Source organism: Pleurodeles waltl, chromosome 1_2, assembly GCF_031143425.1.
Source record: "Pleurodeles waltl isolate 20211129_DDA chromosome 1_2, aPleWal1.hap1.20221129, whole genome shotgun sequence".
Lineage (NCBI taxonomy): Eukaryota > Metazoa > Chordata > Amphibia > Caudata > Salamandridae > Pleurodeles > Pleurodeles waltl.
This window is the reverse complement of record NC_090437.1, coordinates 78,136,968-78,155,243: the sequence shown is the minus strand read 5'-3', so window position 1 is coordinate 78,155,243 and position 18,276 is coordinate 78,136,968. Positions and strand designations below refer to the sequence as shown.

Here is an 18,276-nt window from a genome sequence, read left to right as displayed (position 1 = left end):
GGCTTTCACCTCAGCCAGAAAAAAAACGTCATCCATAACGCGATCACTTTATGTCTGTATTACTGTAATGTCCTGTATCTGGCCATTCCATACTTGTCCTTTATCTGTCCTTTCCATTCTGTCTTTTTCATCTGCTGCAAAAGTTGGCAGTGTCAAGCTCATTACTTACCCACTAAAATTCATAATTCGGGTTGTCTAAAGACCCACATTGGCTCCAGTCCTTAGGAAAATTCTTTTCAAGGGTCTTTGCCTCACTCATTGAGCTCTGCATAATTGTGGCCCATCTTATATTCTTTCCTTCTCCTTGCATTCTTTGGAACTCCACCTAGTGATGGTGCCTCATATTAAGAATGCTAAAATTGGCTGTTGCTCTTTCTTATAACTGAAACCAAAGGCATGCAATATTCTGCCATTGTATCTTCGCTCACAGGCCAGCTGTCACTCCTTTGAAAAATATTGCAAAACCTGGTTATTCCAAGCACCGTAATAACTCTTTCAGTTGATCTGTTTTACAGGCTGTCTTTGCTGTCTCAACTCTGCCCCAGATATTAGTCACACTCTACAGATCCATGAGTAAATAAAACTGAGTGTAATGAAACAGATAGGCTAGGATATAGTAATTTCAAAAAATTTATATGAGCATTCTTAACTCTAGGTATAGCCACACAGTTAGCACTGTCATTAGGCAGAGGAAAAGTAGGGGGTGACCAACACAGTGAGTAAGAATCAACAACGATGTCTAGAGAAGACTATTACCATGCATATGGATCTTGACAGCAGCTCAAGTAAAGGGTCAGGTCCTCATTATGCCTTCCCCGGGCCCCCTGTAAGTCTACACCCCAGAATTAACAATCCTGAAGGACCAGTTAACTCCAGGGCTATGGAGTTAGAGGTATTTTGTGTGAACGCTGCAGGCACCCTGAGAAATGGGGAATTTACTGGTTGAATGTGTAATTTCAGGTCCCGATTCACCCTCTAGTTTTTCTTGGTGTTTACAACTGTCTTGAACAGCTGAAGTCTCTGGTGGAAACAAAACCGGTCTGAATGGCTTCTGCAGACCTCATAATTCTGATGGACCCTTGAACTTGTATTACCATGCCCATCTGAAGTAACCGGTCACTCGTAGCGAGAGCGCAAGAGCCTAGGTTTTCTTTCTTGAAATGTTGCTCCCAGTTAGGCATGCAAAGTTTTACATAAAGAAGGGATTCATCTAACCTCCCAAATTGCACTAAGAAGCTTTCTTGATCTGTGGAGGCTCTCCTTAATTTACTTAGTCCACCCGGTGGTAACTCAGTTGCAGCGCTCATTGAGATTTAAAAGGCCCAGTGCATTTCAACTGCCATGTGTAAGGCAGTAAGCTGGGGTTTTGTCAAGTGTACAGCTATCTAGATTGAGGAGAATCACTTTAGCAGAGGACTCTGTCTGTACCTCCCTTGCCATTAGTAGGAAAGTAGCCTCTTTCTAGCATGGTTACCCCCACTTTTTGGCCTGTTTGTCAGTGTGTTTGAATGTATCCACTGGGATCCTGCAATCTAGGACCCCAGTGGTTATGCTCCCTCCCTTCTAAATTGGTAACTGTACCTTTTTCTTCCCACAGTTGGCATACTGGTTCCCCCCACATGTAAGCCCCTAATATATGGTACCTAGGGACCCAGGGCATTGGAGTTCCAGGGGATCCCTACGGGCCCCAGCAGTAATTCTGCCACCCATAGGGAGCCCATGCAAAGGGCTCTGTAGGGCTGCCAGTGCAGTCTACGTGAAATGGGTGCAAGCACCTGTTTTCACTACAGGACACTATACCAGGTCACTATAAGTCCCCCCTATGGTAGGCCTTCTCAGCCCAGAAGGCAGGGTGCAGGTACCTGTGTGTGTGAGGACACCCCTGCTCTAGCAGAGGTGCCCCCACAAACTCCAGATCCATTTTCCTGGACTTTGTGAGTGCGGGACACCATTTTAAGTGTGTTCTAGTCATAGGTCACTACCTGTGTCCAGCTACATAATGGTAACTCCAAAGCTGGGCATATTTGGTATCAAACATGTCGGAATAATACCCCAATACTGTTGCAAGTATTGGAAGAATGGTCCCATGCACTGTGGGGGCTCCTTAGAGGACCCCCAACATTGCTACCACCAGTCTTACACGGTTTTCCAGGCAGCCCAGCTGCACCCACCGTGCAGACAGGTTTCTGCCCTCCTGCTGCTTGACCATCTAAGCCCAGGAAGGCAGTACAAAGAATTTCCTTTGGGAGTGGGAGGCAACCCCCCTCTCCTTTTGGAAATAGGTGTTACTTAGCTTGGGAGGGGACATTTGGTGCCCTTCTTGCATAAACCAGTTTGCACCAGTCCAGAGGACCCCCGGTCCCTGCTTTGGCACGAAACTGGACAATGGAATTGGGAGTGGCCACTCCCCTGTCGATCACCACCCCAGGGGTGGTGCCCAGAGCTCCTCCAGGTGGCCCCTTGGTTCATCCATCTTGAATTCAAGGTGGGCAGAGGCCCCGGGGAGCTTCTGAGTGGGCAGGACAGGCAGGTGCCATCACAGCCCCCTCCTGATATGCAGTCACCCTGCTAGGTGACCAATCCTCCCCTTCCTGGGCTATTTTGGGTCTCCCGCTTGGGTGGGTCCTCAGATACCACATGCAAGATTCCAGCAGGACTCCTCTGCATCGTTTACTTCATCTTCGGGCCACTGGGACTGTAACTAGACCCTCCAGGAACCGACAGTCCGGAGCTCCAGCGACGACGTCACCTTGCAACATTGTTTCTCTGGCTCCCTCCAGCTACTGCAGCATTTCCCTGGCTGTGCATCCTCCGAGGGCAACAAGTCTTCAGCCTGAACAAGAAGTAAGAAGGAATCTCCGTTGGAGTGAGGGAGTCACTCCCCTTCATGTGCAGGCACCAACTGCAACGACCACCAGCTGCGTGGATCCCCTCTCCTCCGGAGCTGCTTGGATCCTGCAACACAGGTGGTGGTCTTGAATGGTCCCCTTGGTCCTTTCTAATAGCTGCCCAGCTTGGAAGACGTTGAGCCCCTGCTTCTCCTTGCAGGACAGTATCCCTGTGCACTGCGCCTCTTGCAGCTAGCAAGGCTTGTTGGCTCTTTTGCCAAGGAATCTTCAGGCTCCGTGTAGCCCCGGCCTCCAGCAATTCTTCCTGCAAAGCACAGTTTCCTGCCTGCTGCTCCAGCAATGTGGGACTCCTCTTCATGTGTGCTGAGTGGGCCTCACTGCGACTCCTGTGCCTGCTGCCTGTGGGGGCTGCATCCTCAACTTCTGGCTTTCCTTATTGCTGAGGGTCACCTGAGACTCACCTCCTTGGGTTGAGTCCCCCCGGACCGTCCTGGTCCCCAGCAGCTCTGCAACCTTTGCCTTTGCCAAGGCTTGTTGGTGGTTTTTCAACACCACTGACTAACTGCAACTCATCTTCGATGTAGGACAACAATTGTATCACTTTTGGAACTCTTCTCCTGCTCCTTTGCTGCATAGCAGACTTCTGCACTCCACCGTCGACCTGGTTCTGTATCTTCAGCAGGGTGTGTAGTGGCTCCTGCCACAACCAGACACTACAAAAACAACAAGTGATGGACGGAATGCTGAACATTGTCAAACACTCACCCCCAGTCACAGATCTGGGTTTAATCCATCGTTCTTTTGCTCACCATGCCACCCCAGTTTGGACCCAGCCATATGCAAATCAGTCTTGACCCTGTTCCTCATGGGAACAGTCCAGCCCGAACTGCCAAGCCAGGTCCTCACTGGACCGGAAACAAGCATCCTGGGACCGGTTTCGGGGTTTCACCCCTCATCAGCCAGGCTAGCTTGAGTCCAGTGGCATGGGAAGCACGGGACCCACGTCTGGGCATACCCTTCCCACTTAGGGCGACAAAGCAAAAACAACACGTGATGGACGGAATGCTGAACATTGTCAAACACTCACCCCCAGTCACAGATCTGGGTTTAATCCATCGTTCTTTTGCTCACCATGCCACCCCACTTTGGACCCAGCCATATGCAAATCAGTCTTGACCCTGTTCCTCATGGGAACAGTCCAGCCCGAACTGCCAAGCCAGATCCTCACTGGACCGGAAACAAGCATCCTGGGACCGGTTTCGGGGTTTCACCCCTCATCAGCCAGGCTAGCTTGAGTCCAGTGGCATGGGAAGCACAGGACCCACGTCTGGGCATACCCTTCCCACTTAGGGCGACAAAGCAAAAACAACAAGTGATGGACGGAATGCTGAACATTGTCAAACACTCACCCCCAGTCACAGATCTGGGTTTAATCCATCGTTCTTTTGCTCACCATGCCACCCCAGTTTGGACCCAGCCATATGCAAATCAGTCTTGACCCTGTTCCTCATGGGAACAGTCCAGCCCGAACTGCCAAGCCAGGTCCTCACTGGACCGGAAACAAGCATCCTGGGACCGGTTTCGGGGTTTCACCCCTCATCAGCCAGGCTAGCTTGAGTCCAGTGGCATGGGAAGCACGGGACCCACGTCTGGGCATACCCTTCCCACTTAGGGCGACAAAGCAAAAACAACATGTGATGGACGGAATGCTGAACATTGTCAAACACTCACCCCCAGTCACAGATCTGGGTTTAATCCATCGTTCTTTTGCTCACCATGCCACCCCACTTTGGACCCAGCCATATGCAAATCAGTCTTGACCTTGTTCCTCATGGGAACAGTCCAGCCCGAACTGCCAAGCCAGATCCTCACTGGACCGGAAACAAGCATCCTGGGACCGGTTTCGGGGTTTCACCCCTCATCAGCCAGGCTAGCTTGAGTCCAGTGGCATGGGAAGCACGGGACCCACGTCTGGGCATACCCTTCCCACTTAGGGCGACAAAGCAAAAACAACAAGTGATGGACGGAATGCTGAACATTGTCAAACACTCACCCCCAGTCACAGATCTGGGTATAATCCATCGTTCTTTTGCTCACCATGCCACCCCAGTTTGGACCCAGCCATATGCAAATCAGTCTTGACCCTGTTCCTCATGGGAACAGTCCAGCCCGAACTGCCAAGCCAGGTCCTCACTGGACCGGAAACAAGCATCCTGGGACCGGTTTCGGGGTTTCAGCCCGAACTACCAGACACTACAACACGAACTGGACTTGGTCCCCTTCCTTTGCAGGTCCTCCTCTGTCAGGATCCACCTTCTGTTCTCTGCAGTCTTGCTTGGGTATTGCACAGTCCTCTTCTAAAGATTACCTGTGGGTTTGTGGAAAAAAAAGGGTGGTTTCCTCTTCTCTCCTGGTCGCTGGTCAAACTACATAGATGGCGTTCCAGACCCCTCTGATCGGTGGGTATGTACAGAGAGTTACCAACCCTCTATTTTAAGGTTATTTAAGGGCTTCCCCGAGGGTGAGTCCTCAAATTTGTCAAAGAAGACTCTTCAAGGAACTCTCTGCAAGACATCTTATGCTCCTGGCCTCCAGAACCACTGCTGGTCTGCTTTTGGAACTGAAACAAGACTATCCATTTCAGAGGCCTCTCACTGCAACATTGTTTCTTCAGCTCCTGCAGGATTTCTGAAATTTCTGTGGCTGTGCATCCTCGAGGGGCACAAGCACTCCACCTGCATCCAAGAAGCAAGAAGGATTCTCCCTTGGAGTGAAGGAGTCCCTGCTTTGCATCCGCAGGCACCTCAAGATGATGACCGTCTGGTGGATCTTGCTGTCCCACTGGCAACAAAAAGGCTCTGCTCACAGGTGGTGGTTCTGTGGTCCTCTCCGGGTCCAACTTGTCTGCTGCCCGACTTGGGTGACGGTGGATCCTTGCTGCAGCCTCTGGATCGGAACCCCTGTGCACTGTGACTGTTGCTCTTGCAAAGGCTTTTTGGCTTTTCCTCCAAGAGAGATTCGAACACGAAAAAGCCCCAGCCTCCAGCACTCTGCAACTCCAAGATCAGCTTCCACTCTTCAGCTCCTGCGACTTGGGACTCCTGTTTGTTGTGCTGCTGATGCCTCTCTTGGTCTCCCTGTGCCTGCTGCCAGTGGGCCACTCGTGGGGGCTCCTCCGACTGGCTTTCCTTCCTTCCTGCTGAAGGCTTGCCCTGGCTCCCTCCAAGGGTAGAGTCACTGCTGGTCCTCAAAATTCCTGCAATCTTCCTTGCATCAGCTATTTTCATTTGCCAAGGCTTGTTGGTGTTCCTGCTTGGCACTGACCATCCTGCAAATCAAGTGACCGACGTGGGACAGCTCGTGGGTGACTCCAAGGACCTCCTGCATCCCCCTGGAGCCTGCAGCTGTACTTATTCCTTCACTGTCCTGCAGGAACTTCACCTCCAAGAGGGTGGGCATTGCCTACCTGCACCGCCTGGACAGCTCTGAGTGGTCTGGACACTGTCCCATTCTTTTTCATGTTCTTCACGTCAAGAATCCATCTTTTGGGTTTTACCGGCCTGGTCCACGGGTCGCAACAGCAACTGGACAACCGAGGCTTTCATTGACTCCGACGAGGGTGTCCAACGCCACTTCACCCCTATGCACCTGGGCTCCCTTGTATAGGTTACTCCAGTCTTCTGGGTATCCACAAGTGGGGGCACTACCCAATCTTCTTTGTGCCAACTGGTTTCTTTGGGGTCCACTGGGCAGGGTCCTGAATCCATAAAAATCTAACTGCAACATTCTTGTGTTAGCCTATGGGACACCCAGCGCGATAACAACTCCGCACCCGGGCGCCTGTGGGATTTCTGGTGCTTGCCTCTGGTAATTTCTTACTCCCCCAGCCCCTGGGATTCTAACACACTTACCTTGGTTCGGCACCTTCGTTCTTATACCAATTTCTTAGTATAAGGTTTGGTTTCCTTACCCCCCCCCCCTCCCCTTTCACAGGACCCCATGTATTTCTGTGTTATTCCTGTTTCTTTCTAAGTGAATATTTTGTGTGTAGATATCTCCAAGTGGAGATATACCAATGTTAGTATAGCAGTAGTGTTGTAATAAAGAATACTTTATTTTTGCCAAGGTGATGTGGTTCTTTCTTGGGTGAGAGTTACTGACTGACTGTTGTGGTATTGCAAATGCTTTACACTCCTCCTAGATAAGCTTTAGCTGCTCTTCTCTGCTACCCCTAGAGAGTGTCTGCTAACTCGACACCTAAACACTATCACTAAGGGTTGCCTGGACTCAGTATAGGATGCCACACCATAGGTGTTACTCCATAAACTGAGCCAGTCTCCTACACGGACCTGTCACCGATATTGCCGGATGACAGGAACTGCAGGGCTTGAAACCCGACTTCCTAGACAACATCCCTCAACACACCAGGAGTGATCTCAAAAAAGAACTTGCCAAAAATTGAAAAATACCAGTCGAAAAGCGACTGAGGGGTAGCTCTCTCTGATCAGCGCTGGCTGGTACAGAAAGAAAAGAACTGACTTAGGTGTGCCTGGGTGGCACACTGACCACCACAGTGGATTGCGGCCAGGCAGTCAGGGCCTTGCTTTTGCCACACGGATTCAAGGATCCACCACTTTGGATCCCTGGTGAATCCATATCCTTAGACAGACATAAATCTTTTTTCTTTAATAACTCAAACTACTGAACAGATATGCACCAAATTACAGAAAGCACTTTTTCTGGACCAAGATCTAGCTTTCTGACAAATTTGGTGTAATTCTGTCCAGCGGTTCAGGCTGTAATATTGTTAAAGATCTCTGTGGGAAAGTGCATGGGGAAAACGTGTTTTAGGACCCCACCCCCTTTTGTTTTTTTCTTGGCCCCCGCTTGACGAATCACCCTGGTGCTTTCCACATATCATCTAAAGTAGCGGCAAACTAGTTTTGAAAACTTTGTAAAGGTTCGTCAAACGGCGCCAAAGTTATTAGAAAAACAAAAAACACTTTATCTAGAAAAAGTTGGTCCAAAGATAACTATCAGCAGTAATATTATTATTAATATATTTTTAGATATATTCACTGAATAAAACAAAGGTTACAGGGACGTTATAGTTAGGCTCACATTTCACACGTACAAAACCAGTGAAATTCAGCAGTTCTAGTTACCTCTCACTCCCCCGTAACTTGCTCCCCCGTAATGCACTACTTCTGACCTCACATATTACATCAAACATGACATGGTCAGTGGCATCACTGATGCCATCATCCACAAAAAGCTCCAACACCCACTCATATCCCCATACAAACAATTGTACATACACACACACAACTACTCACATACTCGTGGCCGCCCCAGCACACATGTACATTTTTGACCGAGGGAGGTGGTGGTCCCTGGGGCTGCAGGGGAGCCATGTTCCCCCCTGCATTCACAATTGTCTTCATCCCGGGGAGTTAGCAGTCCCCGGGGCCATGGGGGAGGCCAAACGGGCTTTCCCCATTATACATTATTAGTCCCCCTCCCCTGTCGCCCCTGGGAGGTGGTGGTACCCAGGGTTAACACAAGCCCTAGGAGAGGGGCACTGTGTGCCCCCTCCTTTTTGAAGCCCCCCTATGTCCCCGAGACCTGGCCTACCCGGGGACCAAATAAAAGAAAATTTGCAGATTTTTCAGCAATTTCTTTTTTTTTTTTTTTTCCTGGTGGGGTCCGTAACAGACTCCTATATAAGGTTAGGGGCTCAGGCTGACCCTACCCTGGTTCCTTTTCTTTTCCTTTTTTTTTTTTTTTTTTTTACTGTCTTTGTGGGATTCGGCTCAAGACGAGTCCCAAGATGGCTGCCAACTCTTCCATGTTGAGGTTTTGGCAGCCAATCCGATATCAGCAAGGGGACAGTTGCTTCCATGGAGAATCAGCATCCCTAGATAGCTATATTTTAAAATCTCTAATTACTGACTAACTACTGAATGGATTCACACCAAATCACAAAAAGCATGCGCTCTGGATCAAGAGCTAGCATTCTGCCAAATTTGATATAATGCTGTCAAGTGGTTCGGGCTGTAGTCGTTTTCAAAATCCCTATGGGAAAATGCATTGAGCGAAATGCGTGTTGAGACCTCCCCCTTTTTCTCGTTCCCCACTTGACCGATCACTCCAAAACATCCTAGACAGAAGTTGAACACACTGAAGTATAAGTTTAGAAAATTTCTTGGTCCAAATTTATTGCCAAAGCAAACAATGCTTTTCCTATGGAAACTAGGTCCTAACTATATATATATATATATATATATATATATATATATATATATATATATATATATATATATATATATATATATATATATATATATATATATATATATATATATATATATATATATATTCAATGTAGGGGTACACCATGCAGATAGTCCAGACGACTCTTATTGGTTTACAGCATTAAATTAATAATCGCAAATGCTCTTGTGTGGGAGTGTGGACAAGCAGTTCAGAGTGTAGTGTTAAGCATTTGTTGATCACACAGTCTGTAAATGAAACACGCTCAAGAAGAAACTCTAGACCAATTTAGAAAAATAACATAGATTTGTATATTATTTAGAAACCAAGATCTGGAAGGTACTTTTCGAGTTAGCGATTTTTGTAGGCATAGTAAATACAGCTGTCAAATATGAGACATCAGCCTCGAACACTGTAATGTTATCCTATGGGGAAAACATACACTGCATGAGGTTACTTGCAAATGACTTACAGGTTTGATTTTCTGGGCTTAAGGTAAGTAGGGGCCAGGAACCTTAGAACCACCAGCAATTTTGGGTTAGCATCCCTGAAGTGTCCTAGTGCAGAGGTGCTGGTTGCAAAGTTAGCTTCAGGCACTAGCCGCTGAAGTCAGTGAGGAAACCTGTAACAAAAAAAAGCTGCAAGTGGGAGCTTGGTGACAAGTCAAGCAGAACCCAAAAAGAGGCTCTGCTCTTCAGGGGCTCTGTAGCAAGGGTGCACTGTCGGTAGGCTTCGATTGTGGCTGTAGAGCTTGGGTGCAGAGGTGTTTGTGTCTGGCCGGTCACTTGCAATGGAGGCTCTCACTTTTTAGGTCGACAAGTCGATGGGGACAAAACAGGACAACAGGGCCATTCTCAACAATGGCCTCGGTGATGCTGATGTCCCATGTTGGTATTTCTCTTATGGTTGTGTTGTTGTCCAGCTGAACACTTAACAAGCCTTGGTGCTTGTAAAAGGCAGTGGTACCCCGGTATTAGTGCAGGGAGGTTCAGGGCATGCTCAGCGTCTCAAGGACTGGAGGGGTCCTTGGGGTTGTACTCCTTGGCACTCCGGATCCTCTTCCTGGTGCGTTACTCCCTCGGTGGCCCTGATGGTCAGCATAAAAGTCACAGTTAGTGCCTGTAGATGCAGGGCAGGGGCTCCTCCACTCCAAGGGAGATGCTGGTTGTTTGTCAAAGTGCTGGCAGGCCTCCGAGGCTTTGGGTGGGTGAACAGCTGCAGGACTACTTTGCAATTGTCGGGACATAGGCAGGTTTTTGTGCTAAGTCCTCAACTAGCCCACAGTTCTTGCATCTTTGGCACTTCTTTGTCCTTCTTCTTCTTGTAGTCTGGTGGGTCTGAGTTCCAAGTGTCAGGGGGGCACCTAAATATTGAATTTAGGGGCATTGAAGGAAGTGAAGGGTATCTACCCCTGGGGTCACTGTGCCCCCTGTACGACCACTTTCTGTGGGGATTGGGCATACCCCTGTCCTGGAGTTCCTAATTCCATTCAAACAAGATGGTAGAACCCTTCTTTCATGGAGCACATCAGGCAGCCCAACTTATGGGTGTGACTAGCCTTAAGGTGCAACACGCCTACTGCATAGCTAATTTCCTTTTTTTCCTGGTGCAAAATGGGTCTCAGGCAGGAAATGGCATTCACCAGGTCTCTGGGAAGCCAGGTTCAGTTATCAAAGTGTGTTAGAGACCTTGAAGCTTCCAGACCAGATATGCTGGTTTACTAGGTGTCCTGCTGGAGGTGGTGATAACACCTTCCGTAGAGCAGGCATTGTTTCTGGCCTCTAAGAGCATGGGATCTCGCCTCTGGGGAATGAGTGGGGGGGGGGTCAGAAACTTGTCTGTGGTGGCAGGCTGGTCACTACCAGTCAGCCAGCACACTAAGACTCTGGTAGATTTTCAGGGGCCACCTCTGAGGTGCCCTCTGGGTGCATGTCATGATAAATCCAATACTGTAATCAGTATGTGTGAGAAAGTAGCCTCTTTCTAGCCTTGTTACCCCCACTTTTGGCCTGTTTGTGAGTATATGTCAGGGTGTTTTCACTGTCTCACTGGGATCCTGCTAGCCAGGGCCCGGTGCTCATAGTGAAAACCCTATGTTTTCAGTATGTTTGTTATGTGTCACTGGGACCCTGCTAGCCAGGACCCCAGTGCTCATAAGTTTGTGGCCTATATGTATGTGTTCCCTGTGTGATGCCTAACTGTCTCACTGAGGCTCTGCTAACCAGAACCTCAGTGGTGATGCTCTCTCTGCTGTACAAATTGTCACTAACAGGCTAGTGACCAATTCTACCAATTCACATTGGCATACTGGAACACCCTTATAATTCCCTAGTATATGGTACTGAGGTACCCAGGGTATTGGGGTTCCAGGAGATCCCTATGGGCTGCAGCATTTCTTTTGCCACCCATAGGGAGCTCTGACAATTCTTACACAGGCCTGCCACTGCAGCCTGAGTGAAATAATGCCCACATTATTTCACAGCCATTTTACACTGCACATAAGTAACTTATAAGTCACCTATATGTCTAACCTTCACCTGGTGAAGGTTGGGTGCTAAGTTACTTAGGGGGTCATTCTGACCCTGGCGGTAAAAACCGCCAGGGCCAACGACCGCGGGAGCACCGCCAACAGGCTGGCGGTGCTCCCATGGGCATTCTGACCGCGGCGGTACAGCCGCGGTCAGAAACGGAAAACCGGCGGTGCACCGCCGGTTTCCCGCTGCCCTGGGGAATCCTCCATGGCGGCGCAGCTTGCTGCGCCGCCATGGGGATTCCGAGCCCCATACCGCAATCCTGTTCCTGGCGGTTTTGGCCGCCAGGAAGAGAATGCGGTATGGGGTGTCGTGGGGCCCCTGGGGGCCCCTGCAGTGCCCATGCCAATGGCATGGGCACTGCAGGGGCCCCCGTAACAGGGCCCCACCAAGATGTTCAGTGTCTGCCATGCAGACACTGAAAATCGCGACGGGTGCAACTGCACCCGTCGCACCCCTTCCACTCCGCCGCCGGCATCCTCATGGAAGGGTGTTTCCCGCTGGGCTGGCGGGCGGCCTTCTGGCGGTCGGCCGCCAGCCCAGCGGGAAACCCAGAATAACCGCGGCGGTCTTTTGACCGCGCAGCGGTATTCTGGCGGGCCCCGCCAGGCTGTGTGGGCACCCTGGCACTAGCCAAGGTGCCCCCACATCGTTCAGGGCAAATTCCCCGGACTTTGTGAGTGCGGGGACACCATTACACGCGTGCACTATACATAGGTCACTACCTATGTATAGTGTCACAATGGTAACTCCGAACATGGCCATGTAACATGTCTAAGATCATGGAATTGTCGCCCCAATGCCATTCTGGCATTGGGGCGACAATTCCATGATCCCCTGAGTCTCTAGCAGAGACCCGGGTACTGCCAAACTGCCTTTCCCGGGGTTTCACTGCAGCTGCTGCCAACCCCTCGGACAGGTTTCTGCCCTCCTGGGGTCCAGCCAGGCCTGGCCCAGGAAGGCTGAACAAAGGACTTCCTCAGAGAGAGGGTGTTACACCCTCTCCCTTTGGAAAAGGTGTCAGGGCTGGGGAGGAGTAGCCTCCCCCAGCCTCTGGAAATGCTTTGATGGGCACAGATGGTGCCCATCTCTGCATAAGCCAGTCTACACCAGTTCAGGGATCCCCCAGCCCTGCTCTGGCGCGAAACTGGACAAAGGAAAGGGGAGTGACCACTCCCCTGACCTGCACCTCCCAGGGGAGGTGCCCAGAGCTCCTCCAGTGTGCTCCAGAGCTCTGCCATCTTGGAAACAGAGGTGCTGCTGGCACACTGGACTGCTCTGAGTGGCCAGTGCCAGCAGGTGACGTCAGAGACTCCTTCTGATAGGCTCTTAACTGTGTTACTAGCCTATCCTCCTTCCTAGGTAGCCAAACCTCCTTTTCTGGCTATTTAGGGCCTCTACTTTGGGGAATTCTTTAGATAACGAATGCAAGTGCTCATCAGAGTTCCTCTGCATCTCTCTCTTCACCTTCTGCCAAAGGATCGACCGCTGACTGCTCAGGACGCCTGCAAAACCGCAACAAAGTAGCAAAGACGACTACTGCAACCTTGTATCGCTGATCCTGCTGCCTTCTCGACTGTTTTCCTGGTGGTGCGTGCTCTGGGGGTAGCCTGCCTCCTTCTTGCACCAGGAGCTCTGAAGAAATCTCCTGTGGGTCGACGGTATCTTCCCCCTGCAACCGCAGGCAACAAAAGACTGCATCACCGGTCCTCTGGGTCCCCTCTCAGCACGACGAGCGTGGTCCCTGGAACTCAGCAACTCTGTCCAAGTGACTCCCACAGTCCAGTGACTCTTCAGTCCAAGTTTGGTGGCGGTAAGTCCTTGCCTCCCACGTTAGACTGAATGCTGGGTACCGCGTGATTTGCGGCTGCTCCGGCTCCTGTGCACTCTTCCAGGATTTCCTTCGTGCACAGCCAAGCCTGGGTCCCCAACACTCTAACCTGCAGTGCACAACCTCCTGATTTGTCCTCCGGCGTCGTGGGACTCCCTTTTGTGTCTTCGGGTGAGCTCCGGTTCACTCCTCTTCCAAGTGCCTGTTCCGGTACTTCTGCGGGTGCTGCCTGCTTCTGTGAGGGCTCCCTGACTTGCTGGGAGCCCCCTCTGTCTTCTCATCCAAGTGACGACATCCTGGTCCCTCCTGGGCCACAGCAGCATCCAAAAACCCTAACCGCGACCCTTGCAGGTAGCAAGGCTTGTTTGCGGTCTTTCTGCGTGGGAACACCTCTGCAAGCATCTTCATGACGTGGGACATCCATCCTCCAAAGGGGAAGTTCCTAGTCCTCTTTGTTCTTGCAGAATCCACAGCTTCTACCATCCGGTGGCAGCTTCTTTGCACCCTCAGCTGGCATTTCCTGGGCATCTGCCCACTCTCGACTTTGTCGCGACTCTTGGACTTGGTCCCCTTGTTCCACAGGTACTCTCGTCCGGAAATCCACTTTGGTTGCATTGCTGGTGTTGGTCTTCCTTGCAGAATTCCCCTATCACGACTTCTGTGCTCTCTGGGGAATATAGGTGCACTTTACACCTACTTTTCAGGGTCTTGGGGTGGGCTATTTTTCTGACCCTCACTGTTTTCTTACAGTCCCAGCGACCCTCTACAAGGTCACATAGGTTTGGGGTCCATTCGTGGTTCGCATTCCACTTTTGGAGTATATGGATTGTGTTGCCCCTATACCTATGTGCTCCTATTGCAATCTACTGTAACTTTACATTGTTTGCATTACTTCTTTTTGCTATTACTGCATATTTTTGGTATTGTGTACATATATCTTGTGTATATTTGGCATCCTCATACTGAGGATACTCACTGAGATACTTTTGGCATATTGTCATAAAAATAAAGTACCTTTATTTTTAGAAAATCTGTTTATTGTGTTTTCTTATGATATTGTGCATATGACACCAGTGGTATAGTAGGAGCTTTGCATGTCTCCTAGTTCAGCCTAAGCTGCTCTGCTATAGCTACCTTCTATCAGCCTAAGCTGCTAGAAACACCTCTTCTACACTAATAAGGGATAACTGGACCTGGTACAGAGTGTAAGTACCCCTTGGTACCGACTACAAGCCAGGCCAGCCTCCTACAGTATGGATTTATTAAGACAAGGTGTTTGATACCAAATACAATAGATTTCAGTGAAGCCGTTATCTAGCTGGGTAACTGATAATGACCAGTGCCCAGTATAGACCTTAAGATGGCTTCCCTGTTCACCTGCAGTATCTAGTAACCAAACTATACATCACAGCAGCATATCTGCTCATGCAGATATCTCCTAACATTAAATTTAATGCATCATGCCTTAAAGCTCATAAGGCCTGCTTTAGTGGTGACATACATATATAATATGCAGTAACTTTGTTATGTCACACAATGAGTGTGCCATGTTATGTTTTCAGTCATGGTTTGCACCATGTGTCGCAACCTGCAGTGGCAGTCTGTATGCAATTTGTAGGGTGGGGGGATCCCTTAGAGTGGCGCAATACATGTTGCAACCCTGAGAATCCTATTTAGTACCCATGCCCTAGGTATGGCTGGGGTATGTTAGAAGGCCAAGTTGAGGAAATCTTGCCTAAAATGCTTGCTTTCTTTAAAGAATTCTTTAATTAATCTAAAAGTCCATTGGCACATCGACCATGATAGGAAGAATAAATGGTCTGTCATTGCAGTCTGAGTAGGTTCCGTCTGCAGTAGAACTCTTTCTCGTCATCATTTGTAGCCCTATCTGGAAGTAAATGGATACTGAACTTAGAAGGGCTAGTAGCCTTTTCTACCTCTGTCTTCTGTCTCTGCTGGTAAATTGTAGGGTGAAAGTGTAATTTGTATGTAGTGCTTCACTGTAGGACAGGAATCCATCTTGGAACGCCTGTGTGCAGATACATAACAAAATGGAGACTGGCAGTGAACGACCTTAAAATGTTTGAGTTGATTGAGGGAAGCTTTGTAACATCCCATAGTGTGCCCTTTGAAGTAGACCAGATCCACCGCCCTTCTAAGCCGCTACAGCCACCAGCAGTGGGATAAAATGAAGTGCCTTGTGTAAAACCTAATAGAGTAATCTAAAAAGAGAGCCAAGGAAGGCAGGAACATTGTGAATTCCTGCCTCAAGTCAGCAATGGACGCAGCAGACACAACCAGTAGGCAAATGTGCATGGGACCCCTCAGGAAGAATACCTGGCTTAGGATTCAAGGTGCTGGCATAAGTAATCAACATGCCCTACACAGGAGAAGCTCTCTTCGGACCAGCTGTGGACAAGGCAGTACATCAAATAAAAAAAAGACAATGAAACCGCAAAGTCAGTGGGCACATTGCAGTTCAGGGGATCCTTCAAGAGAGGGTGCATTCTCACCAAGAGACCAGGGGGCAGCGAAGGATTTCCACCAATCGCCCAATAACAACAAAAAGAACATTAAGGTTTCAGCTAGCGGGCTGCACACCCAGCTACCCAGCAACAATGGCAATACCCGGAAAGTAGGCCTCTCCCCCTTGGCTTTCCACAAAAGGGCTAACATGCAGGAGGGAGGAGGGGTAGCCAAAGTGTGACTCTCTTTGTCAACAGCCTTCTTGCCATAGAACACTAGTGGGTGTAAGAATAGGGTGATTCCTACATGAATGGAGGGCAGTCCCCTTAGACAAGTGAATACTAAACAGAGTAAAGCATGATTACTGCATAGAACTCATCAACACCCCCTTTCCCCGAAGAGAAGTGTTTTAGAACAAGAACTGAAACTACTACTGAACCATAGAAATAGTCCCACATCTGGAAGATTTATTTATCTACTCACCGTACTTCCTATTACCAAAGCAAGACTTAACACAAAGACCAAACGTAGCTCTAAGATATTTAAACTAATTCATAGAAACACAACACTTCAAGATGACAATACCATAAGAAGTAATCCCAATCCTAAGGAAGGGAGGCTACATGCCCACAATAGACCTAAAGGATGCCTACCTACACATACCAATGAACCAAGGGCATAGGCAGCATCTTAGATTGGTCTTAGACAAGCTACACTACGAGTTCACGTCGCTACCCTGCTGCATAAAATCCAAACCAAGGCAGTTCACGAAATACCTGGCAGCAGTAGCCACAGATCTTGGAAGACGAGGCATATACGTCTACCCATACTTGGGCGACTGACTAGTAAAGGCAAGTTCAAGATTGAAGTGCCAACAGGACATACAAATGGTCATCTCCGCACTGGCCTTTCTAGCAAACATGCCTACCAGCGACATCTGCATGGCTGCAACTTGGTTTTCCACGTGCACGTTCACAAAACATTACTGTGTGGACATCCAGATAAAAAAGGAAGCACAGGTCGGACAGAGTACTGCAACGCTTGTTTGCAAACTCAGGCATATTTCAACCCAACCACCTCACTGAGATAAATACCACGATGAAATCAATGCACAGCTTGAGAATCCAGAAAAAGATTTATGCTGCAAAACAAAATGATTACTTACCAGCGGGAGTAGTTTTGCAGCTTGAAGAGTTTTCTAGATTCACAAGTGACCCACCCACCTCCCGAAAATGTGAGGGGACAAACAGACAGGTCAACAGTACACCAAGAGAATAGAAGGTTCCAACTACTAAAGTCGTAAGGGAGAAAAAAGAATCTGAAAATAGTGACCACACACTGGAACATCCGGGATGTGTACATGCCACACAGCGGATAAACTTTTCACCACATAGTGGTCCAAGATGCCCAAAGAAGGGAAAAAATGAGGAGAAAAAAGCAATTCTGGACCCAGCTACTAAATTGCAGAATAGGTGCACAGCATTTAAATCCAGAAAATTCTTTAAGCTGGAAAACTACTCCTAGTGGTATGTAACTGTTTCGTTCTTCATTTAAATTAATTCGATATGACAGGATTTTCCTGATCTGTGATCTGTGTAAGGGCTACGGAGTATGTTGGATGTGGTGGGTACATCCTGCACTGCCACTGAAATCAGCATCGACTGAGATGTTCTAGACCGTGATCTTTTGAACTGGTCCCATTGTTTGCAGGCATGGGTCAACAAAGACATGGTCAATGCGCTGGCTGGAGAAATGGTAATTGATAAAACTGTAATTGACAATGGTTTTGTCAAGGATGACACAGAGTTATTTATTTAATTGGGCATGTCAGCTGCAGTGGGAGAAGCTTCATGATAGTATAAGGTGAAAACTTACTTAACAATAATATGGCCCCAACACAGGTATGGCCAGTGCTAGACTCTGGCGTAGAGTTTGTGAAGAGGATTTCTACAGCACTGAACTGCTGTTTAGTGACAGGAATAGAGGGTTTTGCAGATGATCCCAGCAGCAACCATTGTGTGAAGCATCTGGCTTTTTACTATATCTCCTGACCCCATTTACCTTTTTAAATTATTTTCTTTTTCTTTCTTCTTCAAAGCCTTTAGTGAAGTCTTAGAGAGCTTACTTTGGACATATTATTTACGGAACATAGCTGTTTTAAGAATAAACACCTGTCCCATCTCCCTGTCTCTTATTCCTGACTTAGACAGAGGAAACATGAACAATCTCCTAAAAACTCAGAGATTTCTCTTACATTTGTTGTGTGGTAGAAGTAAATGGAAACATCTGGGAGTAATGGAGAGGAACATTACCTTATTGGCCAGAT

General features: G+C 48.6%; 1 protein-coding gene across 2 annotated transcripts in view; it reads left to right on the top strand.

Annotated features, from left to right (window-relative positions):
* XPA (XPA, DNA damage recognition and repair factor) overlaps window positions 1-18,276 on the top strand; it is a 101,386-nt gene that overhangs the window by 16,254 nt on the left and 66,856 nt on the right. The window lies entirely within an intron of this gene.